Source organism: Adiantum capillus-veneris, chromosome 17, assembly GCF_014529385.1.
Source record: "Adiantum capillus-veneris isolate H3 chromosome 17, ASM1452938v2, whole genome shotgun sequence".
Classification (NCBI taxonomy): domain Eukaryota; kingdom Viridiplantae; phylum Streptophyta; class Polypodiopsida; order Polypodiales; family Pteridaceae; genus Adiantum; species Adiantum capillus-veneris.
The window spans coordinates 112,241,981-112,250,707 of record NC_140947.1 but is presented as its reverse complement, the minus strand read 5'-3'; the positions used below and the strand labels follow the sequence as shown (position 1 = coordinate 112,250,707).

Here is an 8,727-nt window from a genome sequence, read left to right as displayed (position 1 = left end):
ATCTAGACACACGTGCTCCATTATACAATGGTGTATCGGCTTCACTTTTCATATCAGCATAGACAAGCCTTTTTGAATCCATGATCGTCTCAATCATTTCATCAATTTCGGGCTCAAACATTGCCTCGTTGGGAATATGGTCTGCATGATCATCCCCCGAGCTGTTAGAGGCTACATCTTGTGGGCTCACATGTGCTGCTTGACCAAAGCGCCTGCGAGAACACGTCTATTGGGTTGCAAGATTACTGTCTGTTGACCAACGTCAGAGTCCGACGAGTTATAATTGGCAACAACTCAATCTATAATAGATGGATCGAACTCACCAAATTCGCGAACGTGATGCAAAGAAACGTGTCTTTTCCGTCGCACTGCATGCTTGAAATGGTTACAAGGACATAAGATCCTCGTTGAGAGATAGGTGTTTTAGTTGGACGGCCCCACATCCTCGTCACTACTCATAATGAGGGCAAAAATCTTATAACCTGGACAACAAATTTAATCTTCTATTGACATTCTTTGTCTTTTATCTCTCTCTCTCTCTCTCTCTCTCTCTCTCTCTCTCTCTCTCTCTCTCTCTCTCTCTTTGTTCACACTGTAAACTACCTCACATTCTCTAGTCATGTCCAATCCCCACACACCTCGGTCCAGAGGTGCACGGAGATCAGAACCACCGGGTTATAATCTCGTCTTTATTGGTCAATGCCTATATTTTTGGGTACAAGAAATCTACACACCCACGTCTAAATGATAATGCATGTAGTGGACAAAACCCCTTTGCCTCTTCTCTAGTTGTAGCATTTCAATGCATCTTAGCATCTTTTCATAGTAGATCTTTGTTTGTAGCATGCAGGAACATCATTCTTGCAATGTAGTTGATGTTTGCTCAAAGCACTTAATTCTTATTCTAGATTTGACGGGATGTGGTGTGTGTGTGTGTGTGTGTGACCCTTGGAATCGTCATCTTGCAACACTAATTTCTGTGTAGGCTCAATTTGCTCTTTCATTAGTTGAACATGACGGCTTATTGTATGGTAGCAGCAGTCGAACATGCAGGTGGAATTGCTGGTCCGCATGGACTGTCGAGGCTGTGAGCGCAAGAAATTTTCTTGCCATTTTCTCGCCATTTCTTCTAACCTTATCTTAAACGATTTCCTCTCCATTTCTTCTAACCTTAAATAACCTAAATCTAATCTAATATAACATATATAAACCTAAATCTAATCCTAATATATAAACCTAAATCTAATATAACGTAAATAAACCTAAATCTAATCAAACGTAAATCTAACTAGAAGTAAACCTAAACCTAATCTAATTTAACTTAAATAAACCTAAATCTAATTTAACGTAAGTCTACATCTAACCTAATCTTTAACGTCTTTTGGGATAGTTTCCTACAACGTTAAAACTCTCTTCTTCTTGTGTGTGTGTGTGTGTGTGTGGGTGTGGGTGTGGGTGTGTGTGTGCCAATAAAAAGAGAAAAATGGTATAACCTTTCTATCACCCAAGTATGGTAGATTGGTTATGCCACTTTTCTCTTGAATAACAAGTCTTGGTTTCAACTCCTCCTCGGCTAGATTTTTAGGTCTCTTTAATTAGTTTCCTACGACGTTAAATTAAACTCTCTTCTTCTCAGGTGTGTGTGCACGCCAATAAAAAAAGGAGAAAAATGGTATAACTTTTCTATCACAGAAGTGTGATAGATTGGTTATGCCATTTCCCTTATGAATAACATGTCTTGAGTTCAACTCCTGTCGACTAGATCTTTAAGGTCTCTAGGGATACTTTCCTACAATGTTAAGACTCTCTTCTTCTTCTTCTTTTCTCTCTCTCTCTCTCTCTCTCTCTCTCTCTCTCTCTCTTTTCCTCTCTCAATGTGTGTGCATTCTTTGATTATGCATATGTGTGTGTGCGCATTTTTGGTTTATGCATGCTCTCTCTCTCTTTCCCTCTCTCAATGTGTGTGTGTGCTTTCTTTGATTATGCATGTGTGTGTGCGCGTTTTTGGTTTATGCATGCTCTCTCTCTTTTCCTCTCTCAATATGTGTGTGCTTTCTTTGTGTATGCATGTGTGTGTGTATTTTTTGTTTATGCTTGTGCTCTCTCTCTCTCTCTCTCTCTCTCTCTCTCTCTCTCTCTCTCTCTCTCTCGTTCTATCTCTCTCTCTCTCTCTCTCTCTCTCTCTCTCAAACACACAATGTGTGTGTGTGTGTGAGAGAGAGAGAGAGATAGAGAGAGAGAGAGGGAGGGAGAAAAAGGGGAAGGGACCATGAGAGTGAGGAGAGGGAAGGAGCATACCTGGCTCTCCTTCCTCTCCTCCTGTGTGTGTGTGTGAGAGAGAGAGAGAGAGAAGGAGAGAGAAAGAGGGGAAGGGAACATGAGAGTGAGGAGAGGGAAGGAGCATACCTGGCTCTCCTTCCTCTCCTTGTGTGTGTGTGTGTGTGGAGAAGAAAGAGAGAAAGAGAGAGAGGGAGAGCGTTACCTTGCTTTCTTGAGTGCGCGTCGAGAACTCAGATCTGAGATCTGAGTTTTCGAACGCTCTCGGTTATTTTTTTAGCCATGTAAACGTCGCTATATGCATCGCTATAGGCATCGCTATGAGTGTCGCTATGTTACAAGTAACATAGCGACGCTCATAGCGACGCCTATAGAGATGCATATAGCGATGCCGTGCATTTTCATTTTTGAGCGTCGCACAATGAGCGTCGCTAATGTTGAGCATGGCTTGTAGTGTCAACTTGTTGAGCGTCAACATGGTCTCTGCACATGTGTCCTTGATCAATATCACCTCAGCTTGCTCTTGTAGCTTCTTGATTTCGTCTGAGTTTTCACGCACACTCATAATTAAGCTTTTGCCTGTTGGGCTGGGAAAGTGCTCATTTCGCCATCCTTTCACTACACTCTTGATATGCATGCTAATGCAACTTACATGTGGCCCTCATGCAACCTACTCATGCTTGCAACAATAGTATCACTCTACTTGCCTTCAGTGCATACATTTTTTACATGAAGAGCCTTAAAAAAGCAAAAAAACGTACGAAGCTTCACAAACCTACACAATTGCAAAAATTTAGAAGACGGTGCCCTTTGCGTTGAATCTTCCCACAAGATCTACGCACTATGCTTCACTTGCTCGGTTGTGATCTCTGCTGTTGTGCCTAAGTGAGTTGTGGGGTCGCCCGCCATGTGGCAAACTGCCATGCCTCAGAGACAGAAGGTGCTCTTAAACCAAGAACCCCCTCAATTAGTTTCAAAGAGACATTATGTGTATATAAACATACGATAGCATTAGCAAGCAAGAAGCTCGACTCGCATTACAATAAGAATGTTATCTGAAGGAATGTGAGAAGTGTTATCTTTTTTGTGCATACGTCTAGTTAAGTCTTTAAAGCCTTTAGAACTGGTTTAGTGTTTCTATTCATGCAGTATGTTTGAAAGCATTACTTGAAAACTGGATAGGGAACTTACTTGTTGTCGTAATCTTCTATAGGGGGAAGGTGAGGCAACTTAGAAGACTTAGTGGAAGATGGAGCTGATGGAGAAGGTACCATTTCAAATTGTGAGAGCTGTTGAGCTTGGCAACAATTTTGTCGTGCAAAAAAGGACCAAATCCATCATCTATTTTCACGACTTGCTAACTAAATTTTTTGTGCAAAAGAAAAACACATTCCACCCTGACATCTTTGAGTTTTGCTCAAAATGAGGCAGTATGCATTTGTCTGTGATCGTATCATCAAATTCTAACAACTGGGACAGTGAACAATAAGCGACTTTGTCTTTTGAAAGTCACTCATTTGTCGACCTAGGTATTAGTTGCCCCAAATTTGGTCCTACCATAAACATTTTTTGGAGCTAAATTGCATAGAGTACGTATAGAAGGTATGAAGAGATTCAACCAAAATCATCCACTACAGTAGGGACGGTCGGGCAGCATTGGCCGCATGGCTTGTAGTAGTGATGGTGGAAACTAAAGTTGTATCAGCAGGTTTGGGTGTTGTGGTGGCTTCCGTCGGCAGGGTTTTCGTCTCCGTATCGTCATCGTCTTTTGAGGAGGCAGGTATGACAATATGGTCGCTTGCAAGGGTAGCAGCACCATGGTCGACTGCTAATAAAAGGACTTCAATTGGAGCAATAAATGCTTCCATGATGACAATGTTAACTTCAGTTGTAACCGATTCGATCAGGTTGGTTGCAAGGATGCCGAGGGTCCCGTCTTGGTCAGGAGGAGCAGGCAAGGGCTTGCCATGGTTGGCATCGCCTGCAACATGCCGTGCTTGAGCGTGTGGGCACACCATCACAAGAATTTCATGACCAATTTCTAGTTGGAAAAGAGACCATTATTCCTATAAAGATTACCAGATTCAACTGTAAATTGAAAGAGGTATTCCCTTTTCCAATTGAGAAATGTGTAGCATCTGAATTTCCATGTTGAAAAGTTTTCCATGATGTAAAATATTTCTAGGTATTTTTGCCGTAAAGAAATCAAGACTTTTCTTCATAGGTTTTCTTCATGCACGTGGTAATCTAATTTTCCTAACATGGAAAAACGCTTCACCCCCAACTTGAAAAGTTTTCCACTTGGGATATTAGAACTTCTACATGGGAAACTCTTTTTCCCATTTGGAAATGCTGGACGCTGACACCATATAAAATATAATTAACGCTAGAGTCAAAATTAAGTTTCCATTAGCATTCAAAATAAATCAACCATGACATTACTTTTAAAGCCACATTTACACCTCATCCCTTAGGCAGTATCCCATGGCCTCATATACCTGCGTTTATCATTATATGTATAATAACACAATGAATGATTCATCTCTTTCACCCATTATCAAAACTTTCTCTATTTCAAGCAAAACATAAATATGAGCACATGTAGAATGAAGAGACAAAAGTTCAAAAGGGTGGAGAATTTGGCAAAGCTTCATTTTTAATTTGATTAAAAATATAGAGGGCGATTAAATAGAAGCTTTAGTGGTAGCAATCCACTCCACATAGGATCTCAAGAGCTCTTCTTGCTTTGATTTGCTAGTGTAATGTTTGAAATGTGACTTGTGAATGCTCTTCAGGTCTCTTACAGCTGGCCAAAGTTGGCCATACATATCATCTACATCATCTAGGTTCAATGCGTCCATTGCAATTGCCTCCATGCGGTCATTGCACAAGACCTCCTCCACAACCTTAAGAATTTAACAAACCAAAAATTAGTAACTTAAAGAAATGCTAATTTACAATCAGCAAGTAATATCATGTGGAGGTTTTACATTTCCTTAATCTCACCTCTTCATCATAGTTATCGTTGAACCTTCGGGGCTTTTTAACAATTCGACACGACCTTGTTGCTATAGGCATCTACACAAGAAAACCATTAATCAAAGTTAATCGTCCTTAAGAATGTCCAAACATTCACAAAATCAAGTTACTAAATTTTCCACTCACTATGGGGTTATTCTCGTTGGCCATAGACGGTGAGATTTTATTGGAGAGATCACAAAGAGGCTACATATGATCAAGAAAATTGATAAACTACCGTACTCATAGCAACATTGGAGTTAATCACAGAGCGTACCTTCCTTCCACTAAGAGCGCCTTCTTTTTCTTTTTAAGGGGCTCCTTGTTAGAGGTGTTCTAAGAGACGAAACTCTCATTAAGTACATGGCATGGACATAAGGATATTATATAAATTTAAAGCTAGTTTAAATCATAGTGGCAATGATTACCATCACTGAAGACAAGCTTGCAAACTTTTTTGTCGGCTTCTTGGTATTTTTTTCTTTATCCTATGAACCAAAGCTAGAATTTAACAAAGAGCACACACAAACCAAGTAAGAATAATTTTTTTATCTGTTTTTTTTAGTGTGTGTTTGGGGGGGGGGGGGAAGAGGGAGAGAGGGAGGTGGGACATGGGGGAAGAAAGGAGTGAAGCAATTTTCTTACACCTCAGGTCTTACTTACAAAACTATTAAATCCTATGTCATCGATCATTTGTTGACAACATTTATCCCTCGGCTTTGAATGTTCGTTACGGCCACCCAAGCATTGCATGTTGAGATCCTCCATTGTTTCATTAGACTCTTGCGAGCCGCTTGAATGAGATAGAATAATGTTTTCCTACAACATTTGACAATCAATTACTAATATACATGAATCAAAATTCAACCTTTTAAAGAATGATAAGTGCTAGATTGCTTTCAACTAAAAATAAGTCATTTGAAAGGGGGGGGGGGGAGAGAGAGAGAGAGAGGCAAAGAGAGTGTCTAACTTTTGCTCCTATCCGCTTGTCTTGTAAACTGGTCCCACCTTGCTGCACAAAGTCCTCAAGACATACATTATAGTCAAAATCATTTTGGATCTCATTAGAAATGGCGTTGACAATTGTGCTTCTATTCAACTGCTCTACATATTTTGAAACTGGCCCAATCATATCCTACAAATGAAATAAAATCCATCAGGTTTCTCATAAATCACAAAATAGCTAGTGTTGTGTAAAGTTAGTGCTCTAGTGTAGAGAGAGGACACATACCAAAGCAAAAGAAAAGAGATACTAAATGAAGAAAAAAACTTGAGCTAATCTACTTGATGTTAAAAAACACAAAGACACGATGGCTATCTTTTCCTATTTTATCATTTTTCCATTTGCATGAATGACCTTTACATTTACACAACAAAACATGACTTACATAAAGCATGGACTTACATTTTGACAAACAAAGACATGATGGCTGTCTTTTCCTATTTAATCATTTTTCCATTTTGCATGAATGACCTTTGCATTTACACAACAAAACATGACTTACATAAAGCATGGACTTACATTTTGACAGAGACTAGAAATATTTTACTATACCACTAGCATTAGAAAAGCATTACAGAAATGAATAATGGTAGAGTGTACTAATTTGTGAGCAAACTAACATCTAGCTTTTACATTGTTCACTTACTCCATTTCCTTAGGACTTTCAATAAGCATTTTTAGAGTGCACACATGGAGTTAAGAGTTAATACACACACACACTACCACACATTTATGTACAAATTACAAAAATGTGATTTGACTTATAGTAAAGCCATTTTCCATATCAATTGAGTTTTGCGTATCTTTGCAAGAAGGATGTATCACGCTAAACTTTTCAATGAGCCCTTTAGTTGAGTGTTGTTCCTGTGAGACACTCACGATGTTTGTGATAGACAATTCCTTCACCAATAACAATAGAACACTATAAGAGTGAGAGATAATGTACACAAGAAAATCTAGAGAAACAAACTAAGTTTTAAAACATGCTAGAATCATGAGATCTTTATAACTTATATGTAGAGATTGACTATTGTGGCGATCTTGAGAGGACTCCAAGAAACCTTTATTGAAGCAAGGATGTAGGACTGCGTAGCTTGCTTGTAATTCTCCCTGCAACCATGCCTCCTAAACAAAATCCATGCATAACTATTTCAAGATGACGTACATTTAAAGAATTGAATTCACTTTTTTTTAATCAAATCACCTCATCACTATCGTCAAGGGCTATGACGCCTTGGACGAGACCCGTGTAGAATGCACCTCGAGGAGGCTCCTCTTTGAGCAATGTTGTTCGACCCAATATTCCCACGAGGGGAACTTTGTGAGGCCTCAATAGTAGGGATGTCATCCATGAGTGACTCATTCTAAAATGAACAATAATTATAGAGTGAAATTAGATCAAGAAGAAACCAATACAAGCAATACTAACAAGAAGTGATGAAACTATATGCATACATGTAATACCGTTTGCGATTCGGTGTGGTTCGAACCAAGACTTTGATCAACATTGTTGTCTTGTGCGTAAAATCTACGCCTCTTTACATCCACCACTCCCTTTCCACACTTTCTGATGTAGTTCCTATGCTCCAAGACCTTCATATACACATCTTCGACTCGCCATGGCAATAGTCCAAGTTTTCCAAAGTCGAGAGGTGGAATGTGCTTCATATTTTCTTTAATGAGTTCGAGAATTTGATTAGACTTTTCTCGACTGTTACGGAGATTGATGGATGAAAAATCCTCTTTGTGTTGCCCGCAAAAACCCATTTCAAACAACTCTCTGATTTTCACCATGCCCTTGTTGAAGGACACCCATGCTTCACGGTACTATTTTATAAGAAAGGATTTTCCAACAGTGGAATACATTTCCTTTACCTTCCTAGGATAGAATATCCTATCGTATGTTATTGGACGTGCACCGTTAATAGGGATTACTACATGACTTGAAATAGAGTCACTTACAAGATCTGGCAAAGTAGTTTTTTCTTGAGGCTGAAGATTGCATTCTATAGCTTCGCTTTGTGAGGTCATGCTCACATTCTGTGAAGTATGAAAGCTTGGTACTGTTATATTCTTTGGAACAAAAGTGGAACCACCTTCTAATACCCTCTTCGACCAACCTACCAAAGCATACATATGGGCCACTGACCTTATGCCTATCTCATTCCAACCTTCAATAGTAAGGTATAAGAGAAGCTTACCATTGATACAATTGAAAAAAATAGAGTCTGTGTGTACTGGGATGTACCACAGAATCTTTCTACAAAATCAACCACTAGTGGTGTGTCCCATGTCATCACCTTATTAAGCTCAAAGTTCAAATGTGGAAAGCTGGAAGCAAAATTAAAAGAATCTCAATCAAAATGAGAACTTACGTTCAAGGAAATATGAGCAGAAAGCAACACTCGAGCAAATGCATGCCTGGCATA

General features: G+C 39.3%; 1 pseudogene; it reads right to left on the bottom strand.

Moving 5' to 3' along the window:
* Window positions 1-4,961: 4,961 nt before the first annotated feature.
* Window positions 4,962-8,329, bottom strand: LOC147437894 (uncharacterized; annotated as a pseudogene).
* Window positions 8,330-8,727: the final 398 nt, after the last annotated feature.